We start from the raw sequence: 21,268 nt of genomic DNA, 5'->3' as shown, positions 1-21,268 counted from the left end.
TTCTGAAACCAAATGGCTATTCACAGCACCCTCCTTAGTTTTACTACTCACCATACTCTGTGCTTTCTCCTTCAGGTAACCCATGTGTGGATATTGAGCAAGACTTTTGATGTGCTACTGATACATAACAGCAACAAACAAACAAACAAACAAACAAAACCTATACAGTGTGCTCTCCTTCTGCTTCTTTGCCCGCTCTCACTTTTAATTCTACCTTTATGCATTATATAATGCTGGAGGTCTGCAAGTGAGTAGCCCTTTGCTGTCTTTTTGATGCAGATAGCTGCTAAGTGACCTCAGGTAGGTTTATTGCTGGTTTCGTAAGAGCATATTTGCAGGGGCAGAGAAGAATCCAGGTGAAATTTGCATGTTACCATTGTCCCCAATTATTGCTTCTCCTAATCGATGGATTTTATTTTATTTTTCCCAAGGCAGCCCTCACTCTTAGCCTAATGAATTAGATAACTTGTAGAAAGTGAAGATATGAAAGGTTCTCAATAATCACATTGTAACTAGACCCATGTGTGTTAGATTGTTAGATTTGAAATGACTTTTTTTTTTTTTTGAGAAGGAGTCTTGCTCTGTCACCCAGGCTGGCATGCAGTGGTGCGATCGCAGCTCACTGCAACATCTGCCTCCTGGGTTCAAGCGATTCTCCTGCCTCAGCCTTCTGAGTAGCTGGGACCACAGACATGTGCCACCATGCTCTGCTAGTTTTTTGTATTTTTAGTAGAGACGGGGTTTCACTGTGTTAGCCAGGCTGGTCTGGATCTCCTAACCTCATGAACCACCCGCCTCGGCCTACCAAAGTGTTGGGATTACATTGAAATAATTTTTTAATTATCTGTGTTGAAGATGGCACTCTTTCCTATTCGAACTCTGTAATATATTTTCTTCTACTTTAATATTCTGTGGGGCCAGGCTTGGTGGCTCATGCCTGTAATCCCAGCTACTTGGGAGGCTGAGGCAGAAGAATCACTTGAACCCAAGAGGCAGAGGTTGCAGCAGTGAGCCGAGATGGTACCATTGCACTCCAGCCTGGGTGACAGAGTGAGAGACTCCATTTCAAAAAAAAAGAAAAGAAAAGAAAAGAAAAAAGAAAAAGATTCTATAGATAATTTCAATGGAAAAGGAAGGATCAATTATGTGACTTTATCACTATCGTCCCTGAAGTATTCTCACTTGTTTAGAGAAAAAAATAAGTCTAAGATGAAATGAAATGCATTCATTTTTGTAAATAATCTTAAATATCTTTGGGAAGTAAAGAAAGGAAAATAATGAATACACCTTATGATATGAGAAAAAGCTTATTTACCAATTTTTACTATAAGCAGAATGTGACTAATTCAACAAGAAAGTCAACAAATGTTATTAGCATTTAAATTTAACTCATTTTGCTTACTCTCCATTTCAACCTCTAATTTGCAAAAAAAAATCATGTGTGGGCCTAGGGAAAGTATCAAAATACTGTAAAGATAAACTTGTAGGTATATCTGAAGTAAAACTCTTGACAGTTTAGCATGATGAAATTTTCTGGAAAATGGAACAGCATTAAAAAGACAAACAATCAAGAAACTATAGAGTGTGTTTTAGTAGCCATATGGTTTGGCTGCATCCCCACCCAAATTTCCTCTTGAATTATAGCTCCCATGATTCCCACATCATGGGAGAAACCCAGTGGGAGGCACTTGAATCATGGGGGCGGATCTTTCCCGTGCTGTTCTCGTGATACTGAATGAGTCTCACAAGATCTGATGGTTTTTTAAAGGGGAGTTCCCCTGCACATGCTCTGTTTGCCGGCTGCCATGAAAGATGTCACTTTTCTCCTCCTTTGTCTTCTGCCATGATTGTGAGACCTCTCCAACCACGTGGAACTGTAAGTCAATTAAATCTCTTGACTTTATAAATTACCCAGTCTTGAGTGTGTCTTTATTAACGGCATGAGAAGGGACTAATACGAAAAAAAAAAAAAAAAAGTCTGACTGGAACTAGGTTTAGTGGAGTTGAAGATGGAAGGGAAGATCATATTCATGACTCAATATCTTGCTTAAAAGTTTGGACTTCATTGGGCAGGTTGTAAGCAGCCTCTGAATTTTTTTTTTTATTTCAAATGGCACAAGTCTATGCTACAAATGTGCCTATGAATGCACTGTTCTCCCTTTTTCCTTGCGCATTTACTGATTCTCACTCTTGACCCCTTTTAACCAAATCCTATCCAACAATTTTTTTGTGTGTGAGTTAATGAAGTGGCTTAATGGTCATAGTGAGAAAAAAAGTATTTTTATATAATGCCTAGAATGTTTCAAATGAAATCCATCCATAAATAAAAAATCCATACATACATAAAAATAGATATGTAGATATAACACGTATGGCAGTCTGAATGTCTAAGATGTCCAGTAAGCAAAATGCACTCTAGTGCAAAGAAAACAAAGTGTTAACAAGAGTAATTAGAATTGGATGAATATAGAGAGTGTCTAAGACTGTGGTCATGCACTAGGGAGCAGTCATGCATGATGGTAGAAGAGTTTTATAATGAAGTTAAAACATATTTAAGATAAAGATTAGAAGTGTGAAAGCTAACAGGACATTTTAAAAATCAAAATAAGAGTGATAAAATTGACAATGTTAAAGTTATAGCACAATTGAATTATGTTCCAGAGTTCAATACACATAATAGAATAAAAAGTTTGTAACTAAATAGAAGAAATTAGAAAAGTGGTTTCAATCTAGAGATAAATAGTTTTTTAAGAAATTGAAAAGATTTAAGTAGGACTAGTTAATTTTAGTCAAATGAGTTCTAGAAATCTGCTTGAAGTTTAAATATTTATAAACATAAATGTACATACAGAGAAGAGTGATGAAAGAGAATAAAACATAAAGTGCAATTAATGCGTCGTAGTTTTTTCATTATTTTTCAATTTTAAGTAGAATGTAAGCCAACAAGATAACCAATCTATGAGAATATAAAATGAATGTGACTGCTTTGAATATAGTCAACTGAGAGACTCTACAGTTAATCCAGTTATGTTGCCAGTGTTTTGTTTTGTTTTTAAATAAAGATCTCCTCTTTCCTAGGATAGCTGATTAGTATCATACTACTTCCTTTGAGATTGAGTTTGGATTTGACAAACAGCAAAACCACCTAGAGCAAAGGCAGCTGAAGGCAAGGAGCCAATGTGTCATTGGAAATCATCTAGCCAACTTCCATTTGAAGAATGGAAGGAACTCTAGAGTTTAATGTTTAGTTAAGACACTTTACAAGCAAGAAATAGAAGCAGAGCATAAATTAATTTTAACACTCAGAGAATTTATTGATTTATTGGAAAGAAACTGAAATACATTGAAAGCTCAAAAAATAGCAGTCAAAACCAGGTCAACTTTGGGGACTTCTGGGATTTATAGTGGGGTCTCTATGCTAGGAACCTTCACTTTTTGAGTTTTTCCAAGTGGTGCAGACATGGACATGGCAGATTTGCAGTGGTGATATTATAGCTTCAATAATAGGGAAGGAAAAAGGCACTCTTCCCTATTGGCTCTAGTAGGAAAATTAGCAGGGAAAGACACTAATTGGGTTTGCTTGGATCAATGTCCATTTTGAAAATGTTTGGGTGTGGGAATGAGCTCTTTAGATTATTTCAATTCATTGTGTGCTTACCCAATAAGCAGAGAAGTTAGCTCTGTTACCAGAAGAGGGAAAAGAAGTTTGACAACCCAAAAACAATAGCCACCACAATCATGTATGCCAAACACATACCCACAAGACATATCAAATGTGGTTGGAAATGTTTGGATATCTTAACAGCATGTCCAAAACTAAGCTCAAAATTTTTTTCTCTCCTCTTTTCACACAAGGTGCCACTTTCCTCTATATTCTATATAGTGACTTTTCAATTCAACAAACGAAGCCTTAGCAAGTTATTTAATCTTTGTGCTTCAATTTTTCTCTTTTCAAAACAGGAATAATTCCCCATTAATAATGGTTTCCCCATTAACAGTGTTATAGTGGATTGAGGTCAATGAGTGAAAAGCATCTAATTGATGCCTGTATAGAACAGGAATTAACTGAAATTTAATTCCCTTCTACTCCTTTCCCCACTTAAAAACTCATTCCTTTTTAATCTACACTTTCTAGCTTGCCTACACTTTCTTTACTCTCTTGAATTTATTTGGAACTTCTTGCAGTTCCCCTAAATGCAGCATGTTTCCATTACATTGTTTTTTTTTTTTAATGTTTTTCGTATTTATTTATTTATTTTTTTGGAAACAGAGTTTTGCTCTTGTCACCTAGGCTGGAGTGCAGTGGTGTAATCTTGGCTCACTGCAACCTCCACCTCCCGGGTTCAAGCGATTCTCCTGCCTCAGCCTCTCGAGTAACTGGGATTACAGGTGCCCGATACCACGCCCAACTAATTTTTATATTTTTAGGAGAGATGTGGTTTTGCCATGTTGGCCAGGCTGGTCTCGAAATCCTGACCTCAGGTGATCTGCCCACCTTGGCCTCCCAAAGTGCTGGGAGTACAGGTGTGAGCCACCATGCCCAGTCAAGATTTAATGTTTCTAATTCTCCGATTTCCTTAGTTGTCTGTCCCCAGCAGCCTATCTCTGACACCACTTTTTTTTTTATTATTATACTTTAAGTTCTAGGGTACATGTGCACAATGTGCAGGTTTGTTACATATGTATACGTGTGCCATGTTGGTGTGCTGCACCCACCAACTCGTCATTTACATTAGGTATATCTCCCAATGCCATCCCTCCCCCCTCCTCCTACCCCACGACAGGCCCCGGTGTGTGATGTTCCCCTTCCTGTGTCCAAGTGTTCTCATTGTTCAATTCCCACCTATGAGTGAGAACATGCGATGTTTGTTTTTTTCCCTGCGATAGTTTGCTGAGAATGATGGTTTCCATCTTATCCATGTCCTTACAAAGGACATGAACTCAACCTTTTTTATGGCTGCATAGTATTCCATGGTGTATATGTGCCACATTTTCTTTTTCTTTTCTTTTTTTTTTTTTTTTTTTTTTGAGACGGTGTCACACTGTGTCTCCCAGGCTGGAGTGCAGTGGCGCGATCTCGGCTCACTACAAGCTCCGCCTCCTGGGTTCACGCCATTCTCCTGCCTCAACCTCCTGAGTAGCTGGGACTACAGGTGCCTGCCACCACGCCTGGCTAATTTTTTTATTTTTTTTTTAATTTTTAGTACAGACAGGGTTTCACCGTGTTAGCCAGGATGGTCTCGATCTCCTGACCTCATGATCCACCCACCTTGGCCTCCCAAAGTGCTGGGATTACAGGCGTGAGCCACCACACCTGGCCTGTGTGCCACATTTTCTTAACCCAGTCTATCATTGATGGACATTTGGGTGTTTCCATTTCTTTGTAGCTGGCATCTCCTCTGCCTGGAATGTCCTCCCTGCCAGACTTCCCTATCCCTTCTTTAATCCTTATCCATTTGGCAAACTTGTATTGAACAGAGCTCAAATACCATAATCTTTGTGAAGCACTCTCTGACTCACTCAGTAAGTCAGAGTTAAACCTTTGTGCTCTCTATTCCCATAGTATCATCTGCATAGTATTAATATTGACTTATTATTGTATGCGTCCTTACTGTTTATCACTTAGCCTCCAACATTAAACTGTGGGCTTCCTGAGGGACAACATTTTATAGCAAGTGTTGCATCCCACGGTAGGAGTACCAAGATATTTTGCAGTGTGGGTCACAACACTTGGCATATAGTTACTACCCAATAAATATTTAATGAATGCTTGAAATTTGTATATCTGTCATTTATTGTCTGGATTTAAGTAGAAAATGGTATGTTCATTTTTAAAAATATATGTACTATGTTAAAAATCAGTTAATTTTCTTTCTACTAAAGTGTTTAAAGGTACTAATTCTATCATTTGTTGGATTTGCTCTTCTATCAACTTGTTATCTATAGCATCATCTAACTCATTGATATAGACATATACCATTAATAAAGAAGGCCCATCTTGAGCCCAACATGCCATAGGAGATGCTTGTTTCTAATTATGAATCTACTAACTTCATTATTCTTTTATGCAAATTTATTCATTCTTTTATCAAGGTTGGTATGACAAAAACTGCCCAACACCTTGCTGAAATGCAAGTTTGATCAATTAAGCTAGTAACCTTATCAGGAAAGGAAATGAGATTTGTTTGATATAATTTGTTCTAAGTTAATCTTCTCTGACTCCTAGTACATAGTTGTTTTGAAGGTATCTGTTTAATAATACAATCTGGATCCGATCAATTATGAATATCAAATTCATGGTCCATATTCTGTAACACCACCTTCGCTATTGAAAAAAATATTGTAGTATTGCCCGGCCTCAGTCTTTTGGCGCTTCCCAATTTTCAGTGGGATTCAAAGAATCCCAACAGTTGCTCAGCAATTTTTCTGCAAAGTGTTTTCACTATACTAAATTGCAAAAAGCTTCTGTCGCTGGTAACTACAAAAGATAATTCTTATAATATTTTGAGATATGTTTCCTCTGTTGAGTGATGTTGCCTTATCTCCAGAGTAATCAGATGGTCTCCCAGGGTGAGCACTTTGAAAGACAATATTCATCTGAAATCTAAGTTGTTGCATTTATATTTTTAAGAAGGTAATCACTGTATGTCTGCATTTAAGAGTTAAATTTAGTATCCATTTTCTCAGAGCTGAAGAGTACCTTAAAAAATCTACTATGTAATTTTATGGATCAAGAATTATATTCAGAGATAAAGTAGATTATTGAGCATGTACTCATTAACATTCATCTAGGATTAGATGCCTGATCTCCTAATTCCCACATATATTAGAGTTATACATATGAAATCCATGTATGACTTTAGAGAAGCTTTGAACAATCTATGCTGTGTGGAAAATTCTGTTTCCACAAACAATACATTTCTTATTGTTGAGTGATTTACAGCTTTCATTATATTCTCAAAGGAGTTCATGAACCAAAACTGTTAAGAACTATTAAACTAGATCAGACTGGTGGCTATAGTTTCAAAGATTAAACGGAATACTGAAGTATAAAATTAATTTAAATATGAGTCTTACAAATGTATTCTTCTTCTTATAAGCTACAGAGAGAAACAATATTAAAAAAATTTAAGTTTTCACCATATTAGCATTAGGTCATACTCTTAAAATCTTATGCATTCATCAGAATTTCTCCTGAATATAATGATAGCCTAATTATCACTAGAGTGTAAGTTGGTTTATGAGGATTTGCATATTTGTTTTGTAAATGTTTCATGGGAAAAAGTATTAATTAGCATCTAATTAATATTTGTGTTGCTGAGAACATATTTTTTAAACTTTAGAAACAAGAAAATAGAGAATAGTTAATTATCCATCTCTGATCTCCTTTAAAATTTCTCATTGCTAAACTCAACAGCACAAAGGAGAGATTAATAAAAATAAATCTGAAGTAACTTAATCGCACTCTTTTCATTTTGCCCAATTACTGAGATTCTCTCTGTCTTTATCCATTCGAAAGCATTATTAAATAAATATTTTGTAAGCATTAATAATCTTAGAAAAGATAATAATTGTTAATACTTGAGAATTACACTGAAGAATTTCCCCAAAATGTTGAAATGATAAAGATGTAATTGAAACTATAAAACCAACACCTAGGTGAAATACGACAAGCCCCAAAAGCACTGAGTTAAGAGAATATAAGGAAAAATAATTATTTCTTTTAATCAGGTGATCTGGTCAGTTAGTAAATTGTAAGTGTATTTAACAGGCAGCTATCAGTATTAAGGCTGTGGTTCACACAAGAGTATAAAAGTATACAGCTAAAGAGAAAGAAATGAAGCTCTCTAAAGAAGATAAACAGTGGAGTACACACACAAAAGGGATCAGATAAAGAACTTTGCCATCACACAATTTACGGTCTCCAGAGGAGAGTCTTGGCCAAAGGGTTATTTCCATTCAGTGGCTACATGAGCAACGTTCCTCTGGCTATCCTCACTAACGACTTTGGGGAAGGTCTTCTAAATTTCTTCTGTTTGTAATTTGGCTTTCCAGATAGTTGTCCCCATTAGAAGAGAAGATGCTAATTATGTTGATCTGAATACTCTGGGCTTTGTGACAGATGAAATTTCTCATGGTGAAGCAGTAGTACTTTGGCATTCTGGAGTCAATGTCAATCTCAAGACTTGGGCCCATTTTAGTCAGTCTCTGGTCACCTCTGGAATCTAACAAGAGCAAGTCTTAGTCACAGTCCCATTAAGGGTCTATCAGCTTCCCCAGCGTCTTAATCCAGAGCATCTGACATCGTAACATGCACACAAACCATCTGGCAACTCTGTGAACATGCTGATTCAGATTCAGTAAGTCTATTATAAGGCCTCAGTTATTGCACTTCTAACAAGCTTCCAGGTGAGATACTTGCTGCTAAACTGTAGGCCACATTTTGAATAACCAGTGCCTGAAAGTAACCACCTGAACAAAGTCCTAAATACTACATATTTTAGAAATCACCTCCTACCTATCAAACTGGAATCAAAAAGGTTGGGGGCTGTAGTTTTAAATAATACCCAGGTGATTCTAATGAACCACCGGTTTCAGGACCCACGGTCTTAATTGACTTTTTAAACAAACTTTCTCTTTCAAATTTCTACAAAAGTAACCAGAAAACTGAATGCATTATACCATACCTTATTTAAACCCTTGAGATACTATTCCGGACTCTTTTTATAAGAGTTGTGCATATGAACTCTCTATTCCCATACTATTCACATGGTATCATGTGCATGCTATTAATATGACTCACTATTTTGCGCATTCTTACTGTTTATCACTTCGCCTCCAACATTGAACTGTAGGCTTCCTGAGGGACAAAATTTCATAGCAAGTGTTGTATCCCATGGTGAGAGTATATATATCAAACAAATTACAATTGATAAAATTTAGCATATTATATAAAACAAATCTCATTTCCTTTCCTGATAAGGTTACTGGGTTAATTGATCAAACTTTCATCAAGGTGTTGGGCACTTTCTACCATACCAACCTTGATGAAAGAATGAATAAATTTGCATAAAATAATGATGAATTTAGTAGATTCATAATTAAAAACAAGCGTCTCCTATGGCATGTTGGGCTCAAGTTGGACCTTCTTTATTAATGACATATGTATATGTCAGTGAGTTAGATGATACTACAGATAACAATAAGAATGCTGTTACGACTCTTAATGAGAAACATGTTGGTGTCTACTGAAAATAATGTTGCTTTTATTTCCACCCTATGGTTTGCTATTTATTTTTACAGTTCATTGGTAGTGTTAGGCACTGTGGTATGGAGAGACAGAAAAAAAATTTTTTAAAATGACAACTATTTAATATAACATAAATGAATAGTATATTGAAGAGAACATTGGATATAGTATTATAATGTAAATTATGTATTACCAATGTTTATTAGTTTGGAATCTCTATGCCAGGGATAAAAATGGGTGGCCTTTGGGTCCAAATTGAAACTACAAATATGTTTTGTTTGGCTTAAATATTGTGGTTGCCATATTGTCTCACCAGCTGTTTTGACTTGAATGCATTTAGTCAGAGCATTTACCCACAGACTCTACTAAAGTCTCTTATTTTATACCAGTATTATATTACTGGCTATCTCATAGGCATTTGAGATTTTATTCCATATATATTTCTATTTCTTTTCTTCTGCAAACAAATACTACGTTTTCATATCATATTAGTAGGGGCTGAGAGGTAATTTGTAGCAATGAATACATAAAGAAGAGAAAGAAGGTAAATATAATTTTTACAGGTTAAATAAAAATATATAGTTTAATAGTTTTAAAGAAAATTTTTATTTGAGGATCTAAATTAAAATAAACTACATGAATTACACTTGAAAAATAAATGATTAAGCTTCAGAGTCCTTGATAATTTTTACTGATTCTATATTCTTTAAAGTTTCAAGTAACATTTCCTATCTACTCAAACACATGTATCAAAAATCAATACTGAAACATGGCAATGCCTCATTTCTTCTGAAAACTCGGTTTTGCAAAATATATTATTTTTTTCAGTGGCAATATATGATCTTTTAAGTAGCCATGTTTGATGAACCAACCTGGAAATAATCACTTATTCATGCTTGAACTTTCTCCTATCCAACCTAATCTAGAAAACTATATATATTAAGATCACAATGCTTCCTTTTTGCTCAATATAAACATCAATTAGACCATATGTACATGTACAAAAATCATTGTGTCATAAAGTCAGTCTTTGGTTTTTCATAGGCCAGGTAAAAAGGCAAATTCTGATACTAATTGTTCCAAGCCGTATGTGTTCTTTCAGAATAGCTACACTTGTCATTTTTTGAACTTGTCATTTTCAAGGCAACTTGATGCATTAAAAATAAGATTTTGGTGAAATTATAGTTTTTATTTGGTGTTTACAGCTCAGACAAGGACTTTTTTAAGCTTATTATTATTGTTATTGTTAATGAAACAGGTGTCACTTCAAGAAGCTTTTGAAAATGGCATATAAACTTTGTTTAGTTTATGATGAAATGATAGTTATAACAACTCATACAACCTTCTACTGACAAGAAAATTGTGCACAAAAATTCCCAAACTACAATGTCAGCTTCCTAAAAATGTTTTGTACTTAAACCTGAAATATTGAGAGAAATGTTGCTTATAACATATGCAGAATAAAAGCATTCTTAATTTTTAAAATGACAAGACTTTTTAGTTAAACCATGTCACATTTATGACAAGAGAAAAACTACTTATTTTGGCAGCTTGTGACTTAATGAAGCATTTAAGTATCAATACAAGGCTTCATTAAATGGAAACATATGGCAAACCATATCATTATTTAGTTATTCAAATGTTGAAGAACTGTTAGAGTTTAACAATGTAAATAATACCTAGTAAATGTATCACTTCATTGCTAAGCTTCAGAAAATATTTTAATAGATCATTATATATCTTGCCACTATATTTACAACTACAATAAAAGTTAATGTTAGTGGTCATCATATCTCATTCAAAAAATTAACATATGGCCTGTAATCCCAGCACTTCGGGAGGCCAAGGCAGGCGGATCACGAGGTCAGGAGATCGAGACCATCTTGGCTTACACGGTGAAACCCCGTCTCTACTAAAAATAGGAAAAAGTAGCCAGGCGCGGTGGCGGGCGCCTGTAATCCCAGCTACTCAGGAGCCTGAGGCAGGAGAATGGCATGAACCCGGGAGGCGGAGCTTGCAGTGCGCTGATGTAGCTAGCGCCACTGCAGTCCGGCCTGGGCGAAAGAGCGAGACTCCGTCTCAAAAAATAATAATAATAATAAAATAATAATAATAATAATATATGAACAACAGATTTAAAAAGATAACGTCTTTGCAGAAAGTAGGTTTTTCTGGACTTTCTGTAATTGGAATAAATTAAACACTGTGATCAAATTTATCATTGGTAAAATTATGTCTTTTAGATTTAATAGAAAAATCTTCACATTTCTAGACTGTTTTAAATGAATTTTCATAAAGAAATAACAATTTTCATAAAGAAATAAATGAATTTTTTTTTCATAAAGAAAAAATAAAATAATTTCTAATACAATATCAGAGAAGATATGTTTTATATTTTCAAACTAAGATCACCTACTCTATCTCTATTTACTTGTCAAATGACAATTATAAATCATATATTGTGGTTCTTCAAAGAGAAAAACAGGTAGTCCAAATCAGAGCAATAAATAACTGGGTTGTTTGAGAACATTTGAACAGCTCTGATAACTGTGCTCTATTCCAGTTTTTTCACTCTCTTGGGCACCACAGTTTCCAAGGCTTAATTTTTAAAAATTTCCTTAAATGTTTCGTTTTGCCCACAGTAAACTCTTTAGATAGATTCCAAAATATCTATAAGTGACAGCTTTTTACATACACGATATCAAAATGTCAACAAAAGTTCTTCATTATTCCACAAACACTTATTAAATCTTAATGAAGGAATGCTGTATGATACAGTCATTAATATAGCTGAGTTGCTTTTAGATAATTTATATGAAAAATGGAAGCAAACTTGGATGGAGTCCGGAGGCAAATGATTATGCTCTACACAGTGTCATTGAAAAGAGAACAATTTTATTTCATATTGAATATTTAAGTGCCTTAAAAAATAACTGTAAGTAATTCAAGGAAAGAATTAAACAATGGATAACAGGAGAGGAAAAATAAAAATTAAAAGTATAATGAAATGAAAAATCATATTTCCAGCTAAGAATTGAAATGAGAATAAAAGCATTGATGTTTAAAATGAGATACAGGATAGCTGCTCTTTCCAGTGAAAGATGCATGATAGCATTGGAGTATCACGCTGGGACGAGAGGTGATTGAGAATGGCACGAAATACAGCCAACAACAGTCCATGATCACTAATATTGAGTGGTTTCAGAGCCTGTACACCCATTTTCATTTTGCAGTACAAATATCTTAAAATATGTATAGAATGAAATAGCTGTAATGGAGAAACAAATATCAAATTCAACAGTTGCTTGGGAATAATCATCCTTTTTTAGATTTTTGGCTAAATCAATATGTAGAAAATTTAAATGTATACAATTGCCTTCCTGAAGAGTGATTGATAGACATAAAGAGATGTTTGAGGGGCTGAACTGTTTGCCTGACTAGCAACAAAGCACAGCACAGTGACTAAGGGTATGGGTTTGGAATGTAGATTGGAAAGCTCAAGCCTTGATCACTCAGTAGATGTGCTGCTTCAAACATTTTCCCTAATATTTCAACTGCATAGTTTTCCCATCTAAGTATGGAGATGATGATAATGGTCTCCACCTCACAGGTTTGTTTAATATATGTAAGAATAATTAACATATTCAAAGCATTTAGTGGATAACTACTCAAAATTTCTCTGGAGACATTTGCCTTCAAATGGGGCCTTATATGATTTAGAAACCATGAAGCTTAAAAAAAAAAAAAAGAAAGAAAAGAAAAGAAAGAAAATAAGGCTAGTAGTGCCTTGGCCAATTTAGCAGAAGAAAATAAAAATGCAAAACTCCAGATGGACATTCTCACAACTCAGCCTGGAAGGAAGTCTCACACATAAAGGAAGAAACAAACAGAAAATAATCCATCCTGAAAAAGAAACAATGTCAAGCATACACACACCAAATGGGACTAGAGACCAATAACTTCATATGCTGGAGCAATCTGATGAAGATTTTAAAATAAGATTTTTTGCAATTATGAAAGATTTTAAAAAGAAAAACCTTAATAAAAGAACAAGATGATGAAAAAAGAACAAGATCATCTGAAAAAGAAAAAAAAATCACTTTGAGAAATGAGAAATACAGCAATCAAAATGTAAATTGTAAAGGATGTGTCATGGAAAATATTGGACACAGCTGAAGGGCTAATTAGCAAATTGGAAAATGTCTCTGAAGAAATTAATCAAACAACATAGATATATGATTTATAGAAATTATCAAAGAAGTTAAGTGACATGAGTGATAAAGGAAAAGATATATAGATATATGAAGTTTTAGAATACAATACAGAGTTAGGGAGAAATAATGAAAAGACAATGTCTTAAGAATTTTGCAGATGTGATAGATGACAAGTATTCTCAGACTCAGGAAGAACAAAAAGTCTCCAGTAGATAGATTAACACATATTTAGACTTCCTAAGTTAAAAAATAGAGGTAAGATCTTAATATCAAAGAGAAAGTACAAATATAAAGGACTGATTTTGAAAGCAATCAGATTTAGAAGCCAGACTGCTTACAAAAGAAAAATCATCAAACAATAGACCTCCAAATTTTAAAAATAGGGTAAAAGATCTATGCAAAACAGCCAAATGCTTAATTGTTAAGAGAGCAGCAATGAGTACAACTTAAACATATGCCCCAATAGATCCTTGCTGTATGAATATGTAAACAATAATTCAAGAGGGAACGTGAATCCGGAAGTACAGCTAGGAATGTGGAAATCAAGAGTAAAGAATTTACTGTGCGGTTAAGTCTAAAAGAGCATGAACTTTATGAAATAATAATAATACTACTAATTTCCAACTTTGGCGGGCATGAAACAAAGTAGAATTAAAATGTAGGGCAACAAAACTTACAGAAAATGAGAGAAATGATTGCAGATAAAATGTTCTAAGTTTATATTATTCTTGGGATAAGGCTACAGATAGTAATGAATTTCAGACTTGTTGAGTCAAGAACTTTGTAAAAGTTAAAATTATCCACTAAAAAAAAAAGCAAAATGTAGAGCTTCCAAACTTCACAGAGAAAGAGAGAATTTATGAAACATAATTAATTTGGTATAAGGTAAGCCAAAAGAAAAAATAATGCAAAAATACAGTACATAAGGGAAATATCTTTCTAACTTAAAGGAAGCAATGTTTCCTCAGCACAGAGATAACAGTGATCATAAAAGGAAAATAGACCTTATTTGGAAATAATGTCATGAGAGATGTAACTAATTAAGATGAGGTCATACTGAAAGAGGATAGATAGGCCCCTAATCCTTTGTGACCCATGTCCTTAAGATGACAATTATGAGAAGCAACAAACAAACCGAGAGAATGGCATGTGAAGACGGAAGCAGAGATTGTTGTGATACCTCTGTAAGCCAAAGAATGCCAAGCAATGCTGGCAGTCACCAGAAAGTAGAAGAGAGGCGTGGAGCAGATTCTCCCTCAGATAGATCCCTCAGAAAAAAGGAACCTTGCCAACACCTTGATTTGCAGCTTTTTGCCTCCAGACTGTGAGATAATATCTTTTGTTGTTTTAACCACTTAGTTTGTAGTGCTTTGTAATGGCAGGCTTAGAAAATTAATTCGACTTCTTGAAATTAAAAACTTCCACTCACTAAAATTCATGATTTAAGAAAATTAATAGGGAACTCACAAACTGGGAGAAATATTGGCAGAACATGCACCTGAAAAAGGATTTGTATACAGGATATATAAAAAATACCCACCGCCCAAAAATAAAAAGACAAACCACCCAATTAAAATATAACCAAAAGATTTGAACAGACATATGAAAAATATCCACATTATGAGCCATTGAGAAAATGCTTATTAAGACTATGATGAGATATCATTATATGACCACTGGAATAGAAAGGAAAAAAAAGGAAGAGTGAGAGAAAAAAATGACAATATCAAATGTTGAAGGGACAAGGAGCAACCAGAACTCTATTTTTTTCCTGATAGGAATATAAAATAATATAAACCTTTTGTAAAAATTTGGCAGTTTCACAAATGCCTCCCCTTTAATCTGACATTTCCACTCTTGGATATCATTCTAATTGAATTCAAAGCATATACCCACAAACAGAGTTGTACAAGAATGTTTATCAAAGCTTTATTCATGATAGCCCAAAACTGAAAGCAGCCCAAATGTCCATCAAATGGAGAAAGAATAGAACTGAAGCATATTCATACATCATAATACTACTCAGCAACCAAAACTGAACAAACTCCTGATAGGTAAAACAACATGAATACATCCAAAATATATTATGCTGAGTAAAGAAAATATTTCATAAGAGTATATACTGGCCGGGCGTGGTGGCTCACGCCTGTAATCCCAGCACTTTGAGAGGCCAAGGCAGGTGGATCACCTGAGGTCAGGAGTTCGAGACCAGCCTGGCCAACATGGTGAAACCCTGTTTCTACTAAAAACACAAAAATTAGCTAGGTGTAGTGGTGGGTGCCTGTAATCCCAGCTACTTGGGAGGCTGAGGCAGGAGAATGGCTGGCGTTTACCCGGGAGGCCGAGGCTGCAGTCAGCCGAGATCGCGCCACTGCACTCCAGCCTGGGTGACAAGAGCAAAACTCCGTCTCAAAAAAAAAAAAAAAAAAAAAAGTACATGCTATAATTCCACTTATAGGAAGTTCTACAAAATGCTAAAATAATCCATTATGGAAAAAAATCAGAAGAGTATTTAAATTTGAGAGGATTAATTGAAAAAGAACAAAAGGGAAATTTCTAAGATGATAATATTGTATATAATGATAGGGTTTGGGTTCACAGGTGTAAGCATCAGTTAAAACTTACAGAATGGTAAATTTTTTTGCATTTCAATGTGTATAATGTTATTTTTTAAAAAGTAGTTACTAAACTCCAGTTAATGCCATGCATGCTGAGGCTTTAAGGATGCAAGTTATTTTGAACTGCATTAAAAAAGAGGCATAGAAATGGATATAGGTATGAATACATGGCTAAATACACGATATGGCAAATACAGCAAAATTTAGCTGTAGAATCTAGTTGGTGAGTATATGGTGTTCACTGTACTATTCTTTCAACTTTTCTGTATGTTTGAAATATCCATAATGAAGCATTGTGGGGGACATGCATAATAGGAGTAATAGGAACAGAAGTGTAAGAAACTCAGGGAATGAATATAGTATAAGATAAACTAGAAAATAAGAAATGTATAAAATATAAAACTACAAAAGTAAAAACAGAGGTGGCATTACAAATCAGTGGCAAAAGAATAGATCAGCCAATAAATGGTGCCAGAACAATTGGCTACCCATACAGAAAAATGCTGACTCAAAAATAAAATCTAAATGGATTAAAAATCTAGATGCATTACTTTTAGAAAAAAATGAATTCTTATTTTCATTCCTGATATTGGCAAGAGTTTTCTAAAATAGCTACAGGATATAAACACATGCACACAAAATCCAATCCTGCATTAAAATTAAAATAACTTTTTTATGACAAAGACCATTATAATAAAAATGAAAAGACCTGTTATAAACTGAAAATTATGTTTTTTGCCCATATAACTTGCAATCTGTTAATATTCCACATAAAATAAAATTCCTACAAATTTAAAAGAACAACCCAATTGAAAAAGGGACATCAGGAAATTCACAGAAGCACAATAGAAAATGACAAATAATCACATAAAAATGTGTTAAGCCTCACTAGTATTTGTGAAATGATCAATTAGATGACAGTAGGAAACCATTCACAATAGCCTGTCACACAAACTGTTGAGAAGATGTGGGGAAAACAGAACCTCTATACATCCTGATGGAAAGGCAAATCAGCATAATTAAAAACATACATACCCTAGATCTGACAACCACCAATACCTATGTCTTTCTTACTTTTCTTCCTTTCTTTTCTTCCGATCTCTCTCTTTCTTTTCTTTCTTTCTTTCCTTCCTTTCTTTCTTTCTCTGTTTCTTTCTTCCTTCCTTTCTTCCCTTCCTTTCCTTTCCTTCTTTCTCTTTCTCTGTTTCTTTTTCTTTCCTTCCTTCTCCCCTTTTCTCTTTCTTTTTTCTTTCTTCTCTCTCCTTCCTCCCTCCCTCCTTCCCTCTCTTTCTTTCCCTTTCTCTCTCTTTCTCTCCTTCTTTCTCTTTCTTTCTCTCTTTCTTTGTTTCCTTCTTTCTCTTTCTCTCTTTCTCTTTCTGTCTCTCTCCTCCCTCCCTCCTTTCCTACTTCCCTCCCTCCCTCTTTTTTCTTTCTTTTTCTTTCTCTCTCTTTCTTCTTTTTTTCTTTCTTTCTCTCTTTCTTCTTTTCTTTTTTTTTTGACAGAGTCTCACTGTGTCGCCCAAGCAGTAGTCTCAACCTCCCAGCCTCAACACCCACCTTAGTCTCCTGAGTAGCTTGGACTACAGGCATGTGGTCTTTCTTGAGAAACTCTCGCATATGTGTAACTAAAGACAAATCCATGGTGTTCATTGCAAGACTGTTTTTAACGTGACAGAACAGAAACAAATTTATTGTCTCAGATTTATGCATACAGGGAAATAGTGGAATCTAGAAGTTAAAATGAGTAACTTTATCTACATGTTGCAACATCGATACACCTCAAAATGCAACGTAAAAAAATAATAAAATTACAAAATATAAAATTTAGAAACACACCACTTATGAATAATATTAAACACAAAAATAGAATATATGGTTTATAGATACATACATATACAGAAAATATTTTTAAAATGTTTTGGAATCCTATCAGTTTTATGACAACATTTGTCTCTTGGAAGAGAGGGAAGGTAATGGATTGGAAGAAATGAGTCTATAACTTTATTTGTGTCCCTTTATTTCCTTTTTTAAGAAAACAATAAGAGATCAGGTGCAATGAATCATGCCTGTTTTCCCAGCACTTTGGGAGGCTGAGGCAGGAGTAAACATGGCAAAATATTAACATTCATATCTGGCATATGACTTTTAGTAGTTTTCTCATTGTTTGAAATATTAGAGAAGGAAATTTTAAAAATTTTTAAAGGAAAGACATTTCTTTCACAATTTATCTGGCTATTATACAAGGGAAATAATATAGAGTCTTGAATAGCAAAAATATATGCTTGATTTTAACTATTTATATCTTAAAATGAGCAATTTATTTATTTTTTGAGAAATTCTACAATGTCTTCATCAGAATTATTTGTCTTTTGCACAATATTGCTAGAAGATGCTGGAAAATGATAAGTAAAAAGCAGCAATACTCAAATTTCAAGCAATAGCAAAAGTTGACAGCTTGGAAAGATTTAGCAAAAGGCAAAGCTCCTACTGAAAAAGCAATACTCTTTCATTCCCTTACAGTCCACCTAGAGATAGAGAAAACTAGTATGTTTGTTCTATACATTTCTTATTCAATGTTGGTTTTCATTTTTGCCTTTGTATCAAAAAATGTCCAATTAGATGGCCCACAAGTAATACTCAAGGCTTCTGATTTGAGTTTTCATCAAAAATGGTAAACTTTAAGTTCTCTAGCCATCCAATTATGTTGTAATTAGTTTGTAAATACTAGTTTTTAAAATAAATTTTAAAAATTGCTAGCCAATGTTGTTTCAGTTTTGGAATTCTTTGTATGTAGACTCCATGATGTAACCATAGAATTAAAATCTTCTTGGAAAACTGAAGGCATTTCCATATTCTCACGGCCTTTTTGAGTATCGGATGCTGTGCTTTAATTATACATCTTTTCTTACAATCATGCATAACATTTTGTAACTGAGGATATTAAGTAATTGCCCAGGGTACATATCTAGTATGCAGAACATTATCCTTTCAAATCTAGCAAGTGGCACAGCATGTAACTGTGGTCATTGAATATTCAGTGTGTTTGTTGAATGAAAAGAGGAGTGCAGGATTGATGGGTAGATGGGTAGAGGGATGGTTGAATACCTATCTTCAAATCATGGACCTTTTTACTGGACCACATGGTTTTTCTCATATATAATTGCTCATTAATGAGTATGGTATGCTGATGATGTGTTAACTTTCTAAAAGCCTAATTAAATTATGAGGAGTGCATTTTTAATCAGATTTTAAACTGTATGAGAATCTTAGTGGGTGAACAGGCACCTCTATATACCTCAGACTGAAAAGCCTCCTATCAACTTATTGCTCAATTAATTTCATCTAAAATAAAACATAAGATGCCCTCTTATTTCCAACTAAGGCATTTAACTGTTAGCATAAACGTCTTATTTTATTCCATAGATATTTTGCTTTTGATAGTATATTCCAAAAATCACATACGGTCATGGTTGCTTAATAAAATTTTAAGTTGATATGTTGAAAATTAAATACACAGCTGGAGATGTATTATCTCCAACTCTATTAGTCCATTCTTGCATTGCTATAAAAAATTACCTGAGACTGGATAATGTATAAAAGAAGAGGTTTAATTTACCCACAATTCCACAGACTGTACAGGAAGCCTGGCTGGGGAGGCCTCAGGAAACTGACAATCATGGTAGAAGGCAAAGGGGAAGCAGGTACCTCTTAAATGTCCAGACAAGGAGGAAGAGAGTGAAGAGAGACGTACTACACACTGTTAAACAACCAGATCTCATGAGAACTCACTCAGGATTATGAGAACAGTAAGGGGGAAATCCACCTCCATGATCCATTCACCTACCACCAGGGCCCTCCTCCAACATTGGGGATTATAATTCAACATGAGATTTGGGTGGGGACAGAGACCCAAACCATATCACCAACATATGCCATTCTACACAATGTATTTGTTCCTTCATTTATTGAACAAATACATTTTAAATATCAAGACATTCTAAAGATGTATTATCTAGAATATGGTAGCAATCCAAAAGTTACCATTTTTGTACCCACACAACTTAAAGGTTAGTGAGAGAAACAAACAAACAAAAAAGCAACTAATGATTACAAATGATGCTTAGTTCTATGAAGAAAATAAGCATTGCGTAATAATAGGCAAGACACTAAGAGAATGCTTACTCAGACAAGGTGGTCAGGGAAGGCTTTTCTGAGGAGCTGCCATTGAGACTGAGATGGAAGAATAGAGGACCCACTCACCTGGGTAGCAATAAAACACTGGATTATCATTCATAGGGTGGATGGCTAATAACCTGAGAGAGAGTTTCACGGACTTAATGGTGGAGACTTTAAAGGCTGTTCTCAATCCAAAATCTGAAATACATCTGCCCAAATGCCATATTCATAAAATAAAATGGAGAGATGAAGCGATCTAGCCAGTGTCTTATAAGAACATATACTGGAGAAGAATAAAAATCCTTGTAAGTATAATGCAACATCCTTGTAAATTTAATCATGAATTGAGCAACTGCAATTAGAGAGATTCAAAATATTTGGACAACTAATGTAAGAACCAAATATGATATAGCAAGTTCTCTGCAGGAAGTATGTGAAGCACATGAGGAGCAGCCAGAGACCCTGAAACTGGAATAATAAGGGGAGAAGGGATCTGAAGGAGATCAAGAAGAGCCATGTCCATAGTTTTATCTGGCTAATTGAGGGGAAACTTAACTTGAATTCTAGAATATCGTTTAGTTTGCATTAATCTGTAGGAAATATATTTTAATTTACCTCTCTGCAATGTTAAGTCATTTTGCTGACTTATGGAGTCCTAAATTGAACCTATCAGGTTTGATATAGTAAAATAGTTGAACATCTCCAGGTAAAATGACAATGCCTGTTCTAATAATCCCTCTTTCACGTTTTCTTGGAAATAATCTATAGGATGAAATTTTAATAACGTAAAAATGTGTACCATCATTGGAAACTAGTAGAGTGTGACCCACATGCTAGAAATTCTGATGGATTTCTTCTAGTACTGCAAGACTAACTCAAAAGGAAGAGATGAGAAATCTACAGATTTATCTCCTAAGAAAGCAGTGTTTCACTAAAGATGACACTCAGGCTTAAGACTTAAAGGAATCTCTACTAGGAGATGTGACGCCTGAGGGCAAGAGCAACCATTG

This window comes from Pan troglodytes, chromosome 15 (assembly GCF_028858775.2).
Source record: "Pan troglodytes isolate AG18354 chromosome 15, NHGRI_mPanTro3-v2.0_pri, whole genome shotgun sequence".
NCBI classification, from domain to species: domain Eukaryota; kingdom Metazoa; phylum Chordata; class Mammalia; order Primates; family Hominidae; genus Pan; species Pan troglodytes.
Note: the sequence above shows the minus strand (reverse complement) of the source record.